Source organism: Rhinolophus sinicus, linkage group LG02, assembly GCF_036562045.2.
Source record: "Rhinolophus sinicus isolate RSC01 linkage group LG02, ASM3656204v1, whole genome shotgun sequence".
Classification (NCBI taxonomy): domain Eukaryota; kingdom Metazoa; phylum Chordata; class Mammalia; order Chiroptera; family Rhinolophidae; genus Rhinolophus; species Rhinolophus sinicus.
Window position 1 is genome coordinate 6,236,897 of NC_133752.1, and position 13,361 is coordinate 6,250,257.

The following is a 13,361-nucleotide window of genomic DNA, read 5'->3' on the forward strand; positions in this document are numbered from 1 at the left end:
TTCTGCCGTGGACCCCAGTGGTGCTGTAACTGAAAGCTGATAGCTGACAACACTATTCTCAGCTAAATACCAGGTTCTTTCATGAAGAAGATCCAAGCAGCACACTTTCTTGGCTGACACACGAGAATCCTGAAGCACAGAGAGGTTAGGTAACTAGATCAAAGTCACACAGCAAGCAAGTGGATTTGAACCCTGGCAGCCTGAGTGTAGATCTTAGCCCCTAACTGCGATGCCAGACTGCTTCCGTCCACTGTGCATATTTGAGTGTCAAAGAGTGAACTAAATTTTGTTTGGCATTGTACCTAGAATGCACTTAAAGAACTGCTCCATAGGTTTGGGGGAGACTCCTACGGGGGCGGAGCATGTGCCTATTCAAAGTCTCCCTCTTCTCTTTGGCTCTCAAACTTTCTTGGAATGTTTCCTTCTCCTCCTTCCTCCTCACCCATCTCGCCGCAGTCAATCACACAAAGAGAACACTACTGAGACAAATTTATAAACTGTCCTTGGGTGACTCCAAAATGTTCCCTCCTTCAGGAAATTTGCTCTGGTTCTCTAAACAAACGCGATCTTTGATACCTCTACATTTGTACAGCTTTTTATTCTAATTATCATCCATGACTCTCTACTTTTTGTTATAAGTATGTGCCCCATCTCCCTGGTTTTCACCATCAGCTCTTAGTCCTGGATGGTGGCTTTAGGGATAAACTGTAATGCATGACCCATCATAGGCCCCTTCTCCTGCTCTCCAGCCACAAGACGTCATCAGTGGGCCCTGATTTCTCAGGCCTCTGTGCCTCTTTCACAAGCTGCTCTTTCTCTTGGAATTCTCACCAAGATTCCGATTAAGAGCTCCCTCGAAATCTTTTCCTCTTCTGTCTCCCATCAGTGTCATCCACATGTGTCTGTTCCTCTTCCCATCGTATTAGTGTCTTTCAAAGACTCTTGAGGATGATGTAAAGTAAGGAAAGTATTTTGCACCATGACTTGGTCCACAAACCTACATATACACAGCCTGCCATGCAATTGAAACACACTCATTTCACCAGATTCTCACAACTTGACTGCTGTGCAATGCACGCTGGTGTATTCTGGGCTGTTTTATTTCTTTTTTTGAAGCGCTGTCGGTAGCCCACACTATTGATTTAATGACCTGCCAATGGGTCTCAACACACAGCATGACAAACACTGCCCTCTGCAGACCTTCATCACCATGCCCCGCTCACAACACTGACGTCATACCGGCAGGCAGTGAACTCTCAGGGTAGGGATCGTATCTTCTTATTATTTTTCCCTTCTATTTTAGCACCAGTAACTGTCTGAAGAACGAAGAAGTGAGTACATGTACATGCTGATGTCTCGACAGACATCTACTTGGAGTTTAAAAATGTAACAGAGTTCCTGGGACATCGAAATATTTACACTAGACCTCCCAGAAGCTTCTTCCTTGCCACACGACTGGGCACCATCCATTGTGACCTGGATGCCAATGGTTTTGTCAGTCCAATAGCCTCCATGTTCTGGAAAGTTCTCTTTTTCCACTTCATTTCTGTTGTTGGCATAGGAGCTACCTGGTCCTACAGAGCTACTTCTCTGGCCTTGGGTGGTGGTCCATAGGTGGGCACTGATACAGGTGAGCTAATTGCTGCATCTGTGACCAGAATGAGTGGAGTTTGTCCCTCTCTGAAGGTTAGGAGATATGTTACCGGATACACGCAGCAAGCCAGTCTAGAGCAAGAGAGTGAGGATAACACAGAGGTCAGAGAAACAAGGAGGGGTAGAGATGGAGAGAGAGTGTGTATCCTGGCAGCATTCTGAGCCTCTGGTTCCAGTTCTCTTACAGACCGACAGATCCCTACATTTCTCCCATTAGGTCATATAGCCCTTTGTTCAAATGCCTCACTATGTGTCCACCAAATTCCCCTCTTACTTTTGCCAATGTGATGTAGGTGTCCGTGAGTGGGAAACGAAAGTCCCAAACCACACACATGGCTAGTCAAAGAGTCCCAGACCAGCATGTGTGAGGTCTGGTGCACGGTGACTTGTGGTTATGACTAAAGTTCTGTGCTAGATACCAACCACCATGACCTCAACTCATCAGGGAAGAGTCCACAGAAGGTTCTGCGTGGGAGGGCAAATACCCTTCAGTTTAAACCAAGGGACATATCAAGGTTGTGCAAGAAACAGAAGAAGGAGAGTTTCTTCTTCCCATTTATACACCCAGAGAACTTGGGGAGACTCATTCTACTTAATGAGTTCTGGCATTTGGGTTCCAGCATTTTCATCTGTACCATTGACACGGTGCTAAGCTTTGTTGTGAAGATTAAATGACATCGTGAATATGAGGAATGCAGCAGTTTTTGACATAAAGTAATCACTCAATACCACTCTCTTGACCCCTCCTTTTCTTGTAAAAGCTGTGATACACTCTTCTAATTTTTAAATTATTCTTCCCTTTGAAAGTTAATGTCTTTGATTAAGCAGTGATTTCCTACACTGCAATTGTCTTTTTTATTCAGCTTTCTAGTCTTTTCTCATTTGCTGAATTGCTCAGTCTTCTGATGATTTGTATGTTTTGCTTGAGTAATAAATAGTGGTAATGACACCGCATCAAATAAAGATGGTTTTATTTTTAGAGCAGTCCTGGAAATGACTTGTTAATGGCCCAACATGGCATTAGATGACAAACATTTCCCTGGATAAAGCATCTACCAGCATCAGCCATTACTGACTTGACAACAGTGTCTGTCCCTCTTTCCCACACAGATAATGAAGCAGCTTGTCTCGTCAGAGCCTGATGGTGGGCTGTCAGAGAAAACGGAGTTTCTGAGCCTGCCCTATTTTGTAGTGGTCAGAGTCTCACAATGGGAGACAGCAGGTTGTGGCTGCAGAATTTGATGTCTCACTTGATTGTATTGGTTGGAAAGTCAGAATTCTATCTCTGGGGCCTGGGACAGCCCCTGTCACATAGGCCTGCCAGGATGAAACTGCTTTGGGGCTGGGATAGTGGCCTCAATTCTGGACACGCCTTGTGGTCTAGGGTCCTGTCTGTGTTCTGGCCCAGAAAAAGGCAATGGGTGAGAAGTACCGTGTTTCCCCAAAGATAAGACCTAGCTGGACAATCAGCTCTAATGTGCCTTTTGGAGCAAAAATTAATATGACTCAATATTATATTATATTATTATATTATATTATATTATATTATATTATATTATATTATATTATATTATATTATATTATATTATATTATATTATATTATATTATATTATATTGTATTATATTATACCTGGTATTATGTTATATGATATGATATGATATGATATGATATGATATGATACCCAGTCTTATAGTAAAATAAAACCGAGTCTTATATTAATTTTTGCTCCAAAAGATGCATTAGAGCTGATTGTCCAGCCAGATCTTATTTTTGGGGAAACACAGTAGGGTGATGGCAGTAATTCTACATCTAGGTGCAGTGTTCACTGAGTTCCTACACATGGCAAAAGAGTGTATAGAATGGTGAAATAGAATCAAGTCAGAGAACAGCAATGGAAGTTCAATGTAATCTAAACTTCAGTGGGCAGAGGTGGGGCTGGGTGGCCTTGGCGGATGACGGTGTATCAAAATCACCGGCAAGCTTTTGTCAGATTATCCAGGTCTGTCTACAGGAAAGTATCAGAATTAATTTGGGTGGGTGGGGGGGTGGCAAAGTGGTACTCTGAGATTGTTCTATTTGAAATTTAAAAAGATCTCCCAGGTGATTTTAATATACTACTGCCAGAAAGATAACCATTTTCCCAGCCCATTTTCTCACCCAACACCTCCTAGCTGTGCTGGCTATGGACTCAGTTACACTGTTGATGCTTTGCGTAGAAGGGAAAACTGGGTGATGGTGGAGTTGGCTCTGAGACTTAGTGTTTCTGACCTCTTGATCAAGTTTATTTTTAATATTGTCACAACTTCCCAAAACCAGAACACTTCACTGCCCCCACGTTCTCCCTGTGCCCCCCAAAGGCACTGAACTTCCCTTATCATCACTGGCCATGACTGTGACGTGACTTACAGAATCGTGAGAGTAGAAGATGGCTTTGAACTCACTTTGTTCACTCAACTCCTGATATACCCTGTAGACTCTGAAATCAAGAGTCCAAGAAGGAAAGCAGGGTCTTCAAGATGAACAAACCTGCTAGTGAAAGAAGAAGTCCTAGTACTTAGGTTGACTTACTTGGGCTTGGTTTGCATCTTTCTGACCATGTGCATTACTACTATCGGATACCTTTTCGTGATGTGATCAATTCTAATGGGGAAGTCACATGGCAGCTACCTTCACAGGTCATCCCACCTTATTGTTATCTTGACATCGTGTGTGTCCAGGACCAGTGAAGAACGATACTCCCTTTCAAGGAGGCAATGTACAAACACAGAAGCTGAAGTAGGCCTACTATGGCAGAGCTACAGGCAGAGATTGTTCCTTACAGAGGCCCCAGGAGAATACATTCCTTACCACTTCAGGCTTATATAGTCTGCTGGCATTCCTTTGCTTGTGGCCAATTTACTGCCATCTCTGAATCCATTGTCATATTGCCTGACCTTTGACCCTCCTGCCTCCCTCTTCTAAGGACCGTTGTGATTATATTGGGCCCACTCAGGTAATCCAGTGGAATTTTCTCACTTCAAGGTCTTTCATTTAGTCACATCAGCAAAGTCTCTTTTGCCATGTAAGGTAACGTATTAATATAACTAGTGCAGAGGCCAACAGGAAGAGGCTCTCTCGGATGGCTTTGGCGTTGGGGTTGGGGGGAGTTGGGCTCTTGTTCCACTTCAGCAACCTACTACCCACAGACAGAGCTTGTGCCCGAGCAAGGTCGCCCCACTGATTGAGAGGCTAGCCAGGTCTGCAGCTGGACTTTGCATTTTGAAGGTAAATGTGCTTTTATTTGCTGAAGTCCATTGAAGATATATATTTATACTTGCAATTGAAAACATCAACCAGGTTGTAATAATACTAATTTTACTGAGTTCTCACTTTCTACATGGTACAATGCTAAGATCGTCTCACTTTATCCTCACACAGCCTTATAATAGGTGAGGGTTTTTATTATCCTCACTTCGTATGTCATGGTTTGAGGGTTAAAGAAGTTGAGTGTCCAGCTCAAAGACTGGACAGAGCTATTTAGCAGGATATCCTGGATATAGCAGTCTCTTTACAGAAATTTAAGCACCCTGCTAAGAAATACTCTGTGGTGTTGAAGGAAAAGCATTGCTAAAGTGGCAGGATTGCTATAATAAAATTATAGCAACGTGAACAGATTCTGCAAGGCCACTGTTACAGGAATATGTGATATTTCTGGGAAGCACTAAGATCCTTTTTTTCTTTTCTTTTTTTTTATGTTGTAATTTTTTGTAATTAGAACTTATCACTTTTTAAGTGCAAAATAGTTTTCGTTTAACCAATGTTTATTTAACTGCAAAATTGTGTTCGAGTGTCAATTTTGTGATCGTAAGAATGGCAGATAAGATTTTGGAGCCTGCTGTGACATTCTTCTAATTTGCATTCATTCTCCCTGGGACTTGGGCTGGAAATGTACATGTGTGTATCACCCATCGTGCTGCTGACAGGAAGAGGAAATTTACATTTTTTTCCTGGCAGAGCAGTGAATAACTAGGTCTCTGATATAACTGTAGTAGGGTTTGGAAATGAACTTGTTTTCCATCAAATATAAAACTCAAATGTGTGTATATATATGTACCGACATATATGTGGGCCTATAAATAATTTTATCACGAGAACTCTTTCAACTTGCCATTTAGATACCCACTTGGCAAATGGATTCCTTTTCAATTTCTCCATCTCACAGTGTCTCTAACTTGAGGTGACGTGAGTCGACATTTTGGGAGCAGACACGGTGTGCCAGGCATATTGTCAGGTAATTCACTCACATTGTCTCACTTAATCCTTACAAATATTCTATGAGATGGGGAAGGCTGGATTTAGCAGTTGAGGAACCTGCAGATATGAGGTGATGCCATTTGCTGAAGGTCACACAGCAAGTAAGGGTGACAGCTGACACTCAGACGGGGGTCTATCTGGTCCCAAAGATCATATACCTTTCACTACACACTCCTGGGTATTCATTTCTAAAATCCTACAGCTTTAGACGAGGTATCACATGGCCAGTATTCAAATATGAGCCATCATCTGTCACTCTGTATGTTTAATTTATTTTTATTATGACCATACAGCTTTATATTTATATGGCACCTACCATAGTAGTGGCCCCTTATTCACATGGGATTCATTCCAAGACCTCCAGGGGATGCCTGAAACCATGGATAGTACCAAACCCTATATACATTATGTTTTCTCCTGTACATGTGTATCTATGATAAAGTGTAATTTATAAATTAGGCACAGAAAGAGATTATCAATACCAACTAATAATAAAATAGAATAATTATAACAATATACTGTAATCAAAGTTATGGGAATGTGGTTTGTCTGTCTCTCAAAATATTTTATTGTACTATACTCACCCTTCTTGTGATGTGTGAGATGACAAGATGTCAAACCTATTCCTGAATCTCTGTAACCGTCCCTTTCTGGCAGTGAATGGCTTGGTGTCACTCCCTCAGGGAAGCCCTTGCTGAAGTCTTCGTATAGACCCAACACTTCCTGGTACAACCATTGCGGTCAATCGGGACACATTTCCTGTTCATGTCTTCTACCCACAAATTCAATGTCTTTTCCATCTTAACTAAGCACTTATCACACACTGTGGCTATAACTTTTGCAGTGTGAGGTGCGACAGCAAAACTAGCATCAATTTATTTTCCTTTCTTCACAATTTCGTGGATAGAAGATACGTTCTCATCACAGATCTTAGGAACTTCAGCATATGACTGTTATTCTTTCCTTGTTACGCAGAGAACTTTTACCTTTTCTGAAAGGAAGCACTGTGTGGCTTCTCTGTGGCACATCCGAGTTGCCATCATCACTTCTCTTGTGCTTTGGGGCCATTATTTAGTAAAATGAAGGTGACTAGGACACAAGCCCTGCGACACTGTGACAGTTGATGTGATAACCCGGACAGCTCCTAAGTGACTAACGGGCAGGGAGCGTGTACAGCATGGAGACGCTGGACAAATGGAGGGTTCATGTCCAGGGCAAGAATGTATGAGATTTCATCACACTACTCACAACAGAACACAATTGAAAATTAATGACTTTTTTATGTCTAGAATTTTCCACTTAATATGTTCCAACTCTAATTGAGTGCTGGGTAAATGACACCACGGAAAGTGAAACCATGGGTAAGGGAGGGCTACTGTACTGAGAAGCAGTGAGAGGTAGAGAATTGCACAAACTGCAGAATTAGATTGAGATCCCGGCCCTCCAAAATCCTAGCTATGTGACCTTGGGTAAGTTACTAACCTTGCCAAGCTCTGGTTTCCTCATCTGAAAATTGGAGAATAAGTACATTCTCTCAATGCTGCTGTGAGCAGGAGTAACGGGACACACCCAAAGTTGGTCCCTGTGGAAGCTGGGTGAGCGTTCATTTTTCTGTATTCTTTCAGAAGAGTGGAATAGCTCGGTGACTGTGACTTGATGTATTAGCTAAACTAAATTAAATAACAAAACCCTTCTTTCCTGTTTCTTAAATTCATTTCTCTTTCTCAAAAAAGCAAGGACTGGCTGGAATCCTGACGGAAGCACTGCATTTCTCTGATTCAGAATTGATACGATAGGTCAGACCTGAGTGGCAGGTTTCATTTTATAGCCTGGTGAGCAGCACATTTTGCTTCTCTTGTTTGCTTTTATCTTGAGGTCAAAGACATGATGGGAGACATTATCAGCAGTGCCCACCCTTCATTTCCTGAACATCTGCGTTCACAGCAGCTGTCTGTGGGGACACGTGGATTCGTCTTGCTGCTATCTGCTCTCTTATGTGCAGGGTCCTTTGAAGCACGGTGAATTTATTTTGACTATTTCTGCCAAATAATGTCAACTTTAAGGAGCAATAAGGAAAATAAAATCTTTATTTTCCATCCGGAAAGAACTCTGAGATGTTTATTAGCTGCCTTCTCCCTTAAATCATCAAGGTTTAAATGTGGTTCAGTTATTACCACTGCCTTATCTTGAGCTAATTTTGGCTTGTAGGCAAACACCCTTATAGTTTGAATTTCTTCCATAATAAGCTTAAAATATGAGAGTGTAATTAGTGAGTCTTGAAGTTGAATGAATTTATGAGCATGCAAACTCTTGAGATAAGCCAAGTGCCTGTGGCAATACCCCATCCTAATGAGAGTCTTTTCAGGGATTTCCTGGAAAAGGATTTTCTTCAGTACCCCTAAATGATTGTTATTAGAAGATCTCATTAGAACATCATCCAGGTAAGAAGTTTGACACCTAGGAGGTGTCTTTGATACCTCCTTCTTCCTCTCCCCAGCATCAAGTCCTGTGGGCTTTACACATTTCCGTAACTCATAAATTAGGGTCCAATCTCCTGCTGTCTGTCCTTTTAGCTTCTCACCTGTTCATCTGGTAGCCAAATGTGTTTTTCCAAACACAAATCTTATCAGGTAATGACCCACTCATTATTGTATCCCCATTACGCACCACTTTGCTGGCACCTATTACTCATAACTAATCATTGCATGCCTGATGAATGGCTGAATTAGTAAACTATGGCATTTTAGGCAAATTTCACCTTCATTTTCTTTACCTGAGGTGACTATTGGGATACATACTATTCAAGTGGATTGAGAAACATAATATCTGTGACCTAGATACACGTGAGAAGTACCACAGACCAGCAAGTCTACTTAATTCAGTAAGAATTTTACTTTCCAGGATAATAGATCTCTCTTAAAGAATTTAATAAAGAAACAGGAACCTTCCTCTGGTCTTAAAATAATCTTCATTGTGGCAGGCCAATATAACACCTTGAGACCCAGCTAGAGATTTTTGAGAAAAGAGCATATCTACTCACAGAATCAGTGCCAGTATGCAAGGAGAGTCAGTAATTGAAGATTACATTAAGATGAGCATCTCAACCTCTGTTAAATCCAAAAGGTACAGGTAGGCCTGTGTGCTGAGGTAGGGAGGACTGGAGAACGTGATGTGTTAGGCTCAGGGATAAACCTGGCATCCGTTCCTGAGGAACAATTAATTGGAATGATGGACAAGCAGGGAAACATGCTGTTTATGCTTTCCAAAGTGTATATCATATCCACCAAATCCTTGTTTTTATTCTGTTCAGTTTCTTGTTTATTTTATTTTTTGTGTTTTGTTTGCATTGTGATAATAAAAGAAAAAAAGATATTAACTCCTACACATCAGATCAATTTCCTATAGCAATTAGTAAAATTTGATTTTTGTTTTCCAAACATGTAATTCTGCTAAGTTTAATTTCCTGTCTCACTGAGTTTTCTGAGTGAGTTTGGGGATTTGTTTTTTGTGACTTCGCATCATGTTTCATTTACCTCTTGAAATCAAAGCATCTTCAGTCTTGCCCCGTTCCCCATGTTGTGTGGCTATGTGTGGGGATCTGTGTTTGGGATCCACTCGCATTTTCTTGAAGCCTCCTGGGTTTCTGTTCCAATATTACATGATATCCTTATATAGCTTTTATTTATTTACTTTTTTAGTCTTTCTTTTTTATTAGTTTCAGGTGTACGAGACCATGTAATAGTTAGACATTTATACGCCTCACAAAGTGATGACCTCCCTCCCCCAATCTACTACCCTTCTGACATCCAATAAGTGAGCAAACTAATCAGTGATGTTTTTCTGAAAGTTTTCAATGGCTTTTTCTTTCCTGTAATGTTTTTCTTGAACATTGTGCCCTCATCTTGTGCCAAGTCTTCTCAGTGTCCGTGGTGCCAGGGGTGTTTTAGCTTCACACCCAGGTTCAAGGATTTTCTCCCTGGTGTTGTCTCCATGAATAGTTGCTAGTTGTCCTTGTGAGGGGAGTGAAGTTGGGAATGACCTATGTCGCCATCTTGGTGATGTCACTGCTTCCATTTTACATTTTTAAATTATTCTCACTCTGATTAATCCTCCCCCTCCCACCCCTGGCCCCAGGATCCTGCTTTCCATGATCTTCATTGAGTCTGGACTGTTTGCTCCCTAAAATGGCTTCATTGCTCCTATTCTCTGGGCTTCCTTTTGCTGCTGTCTCTGGTTAAATTCACCACTTTCTGGAAGCCATGTCTTCCTTTCAGTTTCCACTTTGATTTGTGCTGGTATGTATTCTTCAGTAACTTCCTAAGAGTGGTTATGTGGGTTATAAACTTCATTCATTTTTATCTGTCGTGACAGTTTAGCTGCATATAAAACTGTGGATTGGAAACTGATTTTTCACTCATAACTATGAAATCCTTTCTCTATTGTCTTTTGGCATCCAGTGTTCCAAATGCATCTGAAGACACTCTGGGTTTCACTCCTTTGTAAATAAGCTATTTTTCTCTCTGAAAGCTTGTATGTCATTTGTTTAGTCATTAGTGTTCTGAAATTTCTTTTTCTTTATTTAATTTTATTGTGATTAGAACACTTTACATGGGATCTACCTTATTAACAAAATTTTAAGTATATAATACATTATTGTTGACTATAGTTACACTGTTTTACAGCAGATCTCTAGAGCTTGTTTATCCTGTTTAACTGAAACTTTACGAGTGTGTAGTCACTCTCCATTTCCCAGCCCTGACAATCACCATTTTACTCTCTCTCTCTCTCTCTCTCTCTCTCTCTCTGTCTCTCTCTCTCTCTCTCTCTCTCTCTATATATATATATATATATATATATATATATATATATATATATATATATGTCTGTCTGACATACAATATTATTCTACTTCAGCTTCAGGTGTACAGTGCATCGATCCTGCATCTGCCCAACCAATGAAGTGATACCCTTGATAAGTCCAGATTTTTCTTTTTTTTTTTTAATGTAGGCATTTATTGCTATGAAATTCCTCTTAATACCACTTTTGTTGCATCCCATGAATTTTGGTATGTTATATTCTCATTTACTTTGGTTTCACAGAATTTCCTTTTTGATTTCTTCTTTGAGTCAATGGTTATTCAAGAGGGTACTGTTTAATTTCCAAATATTTGTGATTTTTTTTTTCAGTTTTCCTCCTGCTATTAATTTCTACTTTTAATCCATTGTGTTAAGAAAATACTTGGTATTATTTCAATCTTCTTAAATTTGTTAAGACTTATTTTGTGACCTAGCATGTTATCTATCCTGGAGTAAGATCTGATCGTATGGTGCTGTGCCAGGGATGGAACCTCTAGTAAGAAGATGTCTGCCCTTTATCTTACTACTGGCTTTTGTGAGTCTGGTTTCACATTCTTTCAACACGCAGGGGCATTTCAATTAGATTTTGGATTTCTCATAAAGGGAATTTTACCTGTGAGTTGTTGCTAAATTGGTGTGTTTATAGGGGGAAGGAGATTCCAGGGTTTTCTATTCTACCATCTTGCTGGCACCACTCTTGAAATTTCTTAATGGCATATCTAATTTTTGGACCTTTAAAAAAAATTATCTTGCTTGTTATTCAGTAGGGCTTTTCCTTTCATTGAATTCAAGTTTATTGAAGAGGAATTCACAAACAATTTTATCCTTTTAAAGTACATTTTGATACGTTTTCATAAATATTTACCATTATAAATTCACCACCATATCAAGATGTAGAATATTTCAAACACTTCATATCCCTTCTTAATCCCCAACTGCTCATCTCCAGCCCCCGACAAGCACTGATCTTATTTTTATCTCTATCAGTTTGTCTTTTTCAGAAGGTCATACAAATGGTATCAAACAGTGTGTGGGTTTTTTGAGTCTTACTTCTTTAACTTAGCATAACACTTTTCAGATTTATCCACGCTGTTGAATATATCAGTAATTTGTTTATTTTGGTTGCTATAATATTCTGTTTCTGGGTGTACCACAATTTGTTTATCCAATCCGCATTTGATAAATTGGTCATTTGGGTTGCTTTTTGATGTTATGTATATAAAGCTACTATGAACATTTATTTACAGGTTTTTTTGGGTGGTCATTTTTTTTTTTTTTTTTTACTTAGGTAAATAACTAAGAGTAACATTCTTGGGTCATATGGTAATTGCATGTTAAACTTTATATGATGTTGCCAACTTGTTTTCCAAAGTGGATGAGCCTTTTTGTTTTCCCACTAACAGTGTATGAGAGTGCTAGTTATTCTGCATACTTGCCAGCACTCAGTATTTTCCACTTTTGTTTATTTATTTTCTAATGTGAGCTATTCTAATGCATGTACAGCTATATCTCATGATTTGGACACTTCCCTTTTGAGGATTTACATTTCCTTCAGTTCAGGAAAGTTTTCTTGTATTATTTCTTTGGCAATAGCTTCTCCTCTCTCATAGCTGTTATACCTTTCCAGGATTTCTTTTAGTCTGATGCTGAGCACACTGCTTTGTCTCTAATGTTTTCTTTTAAATTATTCTCTATCATTTTAGCTCTTGGTTCTGTGCCATTTCTTTGACTATATTTTCAACCCGTGTATTTGTTTTTTTCTTTAATTTTGTCTGCCAAATATATGTTTTTTAACTGCCAAGAACTCGTTCCTGTTTTTTTTTTTTTTTTAATGGAAACTAATTATTGGTTTTGGAAAGCAATGTGTCCTTAGATTTCTGTCAGAATACTAGCTAAAATCTGTTTCCTGGTTAAAGCAATCTATTTCTTCTAGGGTCTTTACTTTTTAATTAGTTAATCTTGGTCTTTCCCCATCATAGTTTCTTCACATTTCAGGTGTTTCTGTGTTGTTTAGTCACATTTAGGAATTAGGCAAAAGGACGTTTTCTGGGAGTTCTACATGCAAATGGATAGGTTGTGCAGGTCAAAAGTCTTTTCTCAAGTTGTCTGCTTTCCTACCCATTGTGACAGGTAAAGCAAAGTTACACACTCTGGTTTGTTTTTTCTACTGTCTACCTATACAAGGAACAGGGATACAGTTAATATTTATTAAAAATTAACTATGTGATTAAACACTTGAAATTATAACAATAAAAAAGTTAACAGTTCTATAGTGCTTAAAATCTGTCTGACCATTTTCTAAGAACTTTTTATATATTCATTTAATTCCACAACAATCCTGTCAGGGATGCCTGATACTATAGACCCACTTTAAAGGTTGAGGACATTGAGGAACAAAGCATTTAACTCAGGTGTCTGAGTCTGCACAGCAATAAGTTGCAAATCTGTGTTTGAAACCCGGCAGTTTGGATCCAGTGTCTTTGCTCCTGAACAGTATGCTGTTGACCCATTGACACTGGCTTTCTCCCCACATCCTTCCAACATATCTGTGAGGTG

The 13,361-nt window shown here is 39.6% G+C and overlaps 1 long non-coding RNA gene across 1 annotated transcript in view; it reads left to right on the plus strand.

The window, feature by feature from the left end:
* The first annotated feature begins 4,814 nt into the window (after positions 1–4,814).
* LOC109452138 (uncharacterized) overlaps positions 4,815–13,361 on the plus strand; it is a 119,482-nt gene continuing 110,935 nt past the window's right edge. The window contains exon 1 of the long non-coding RNA XR_012492631.1: positions 4,815–4,919. This is a non-coding gene — a long non-coding RNA (uncharacterized LOC109452138). The remainder of the gene's footprint in view (positions 4,920–13,361) is intronic.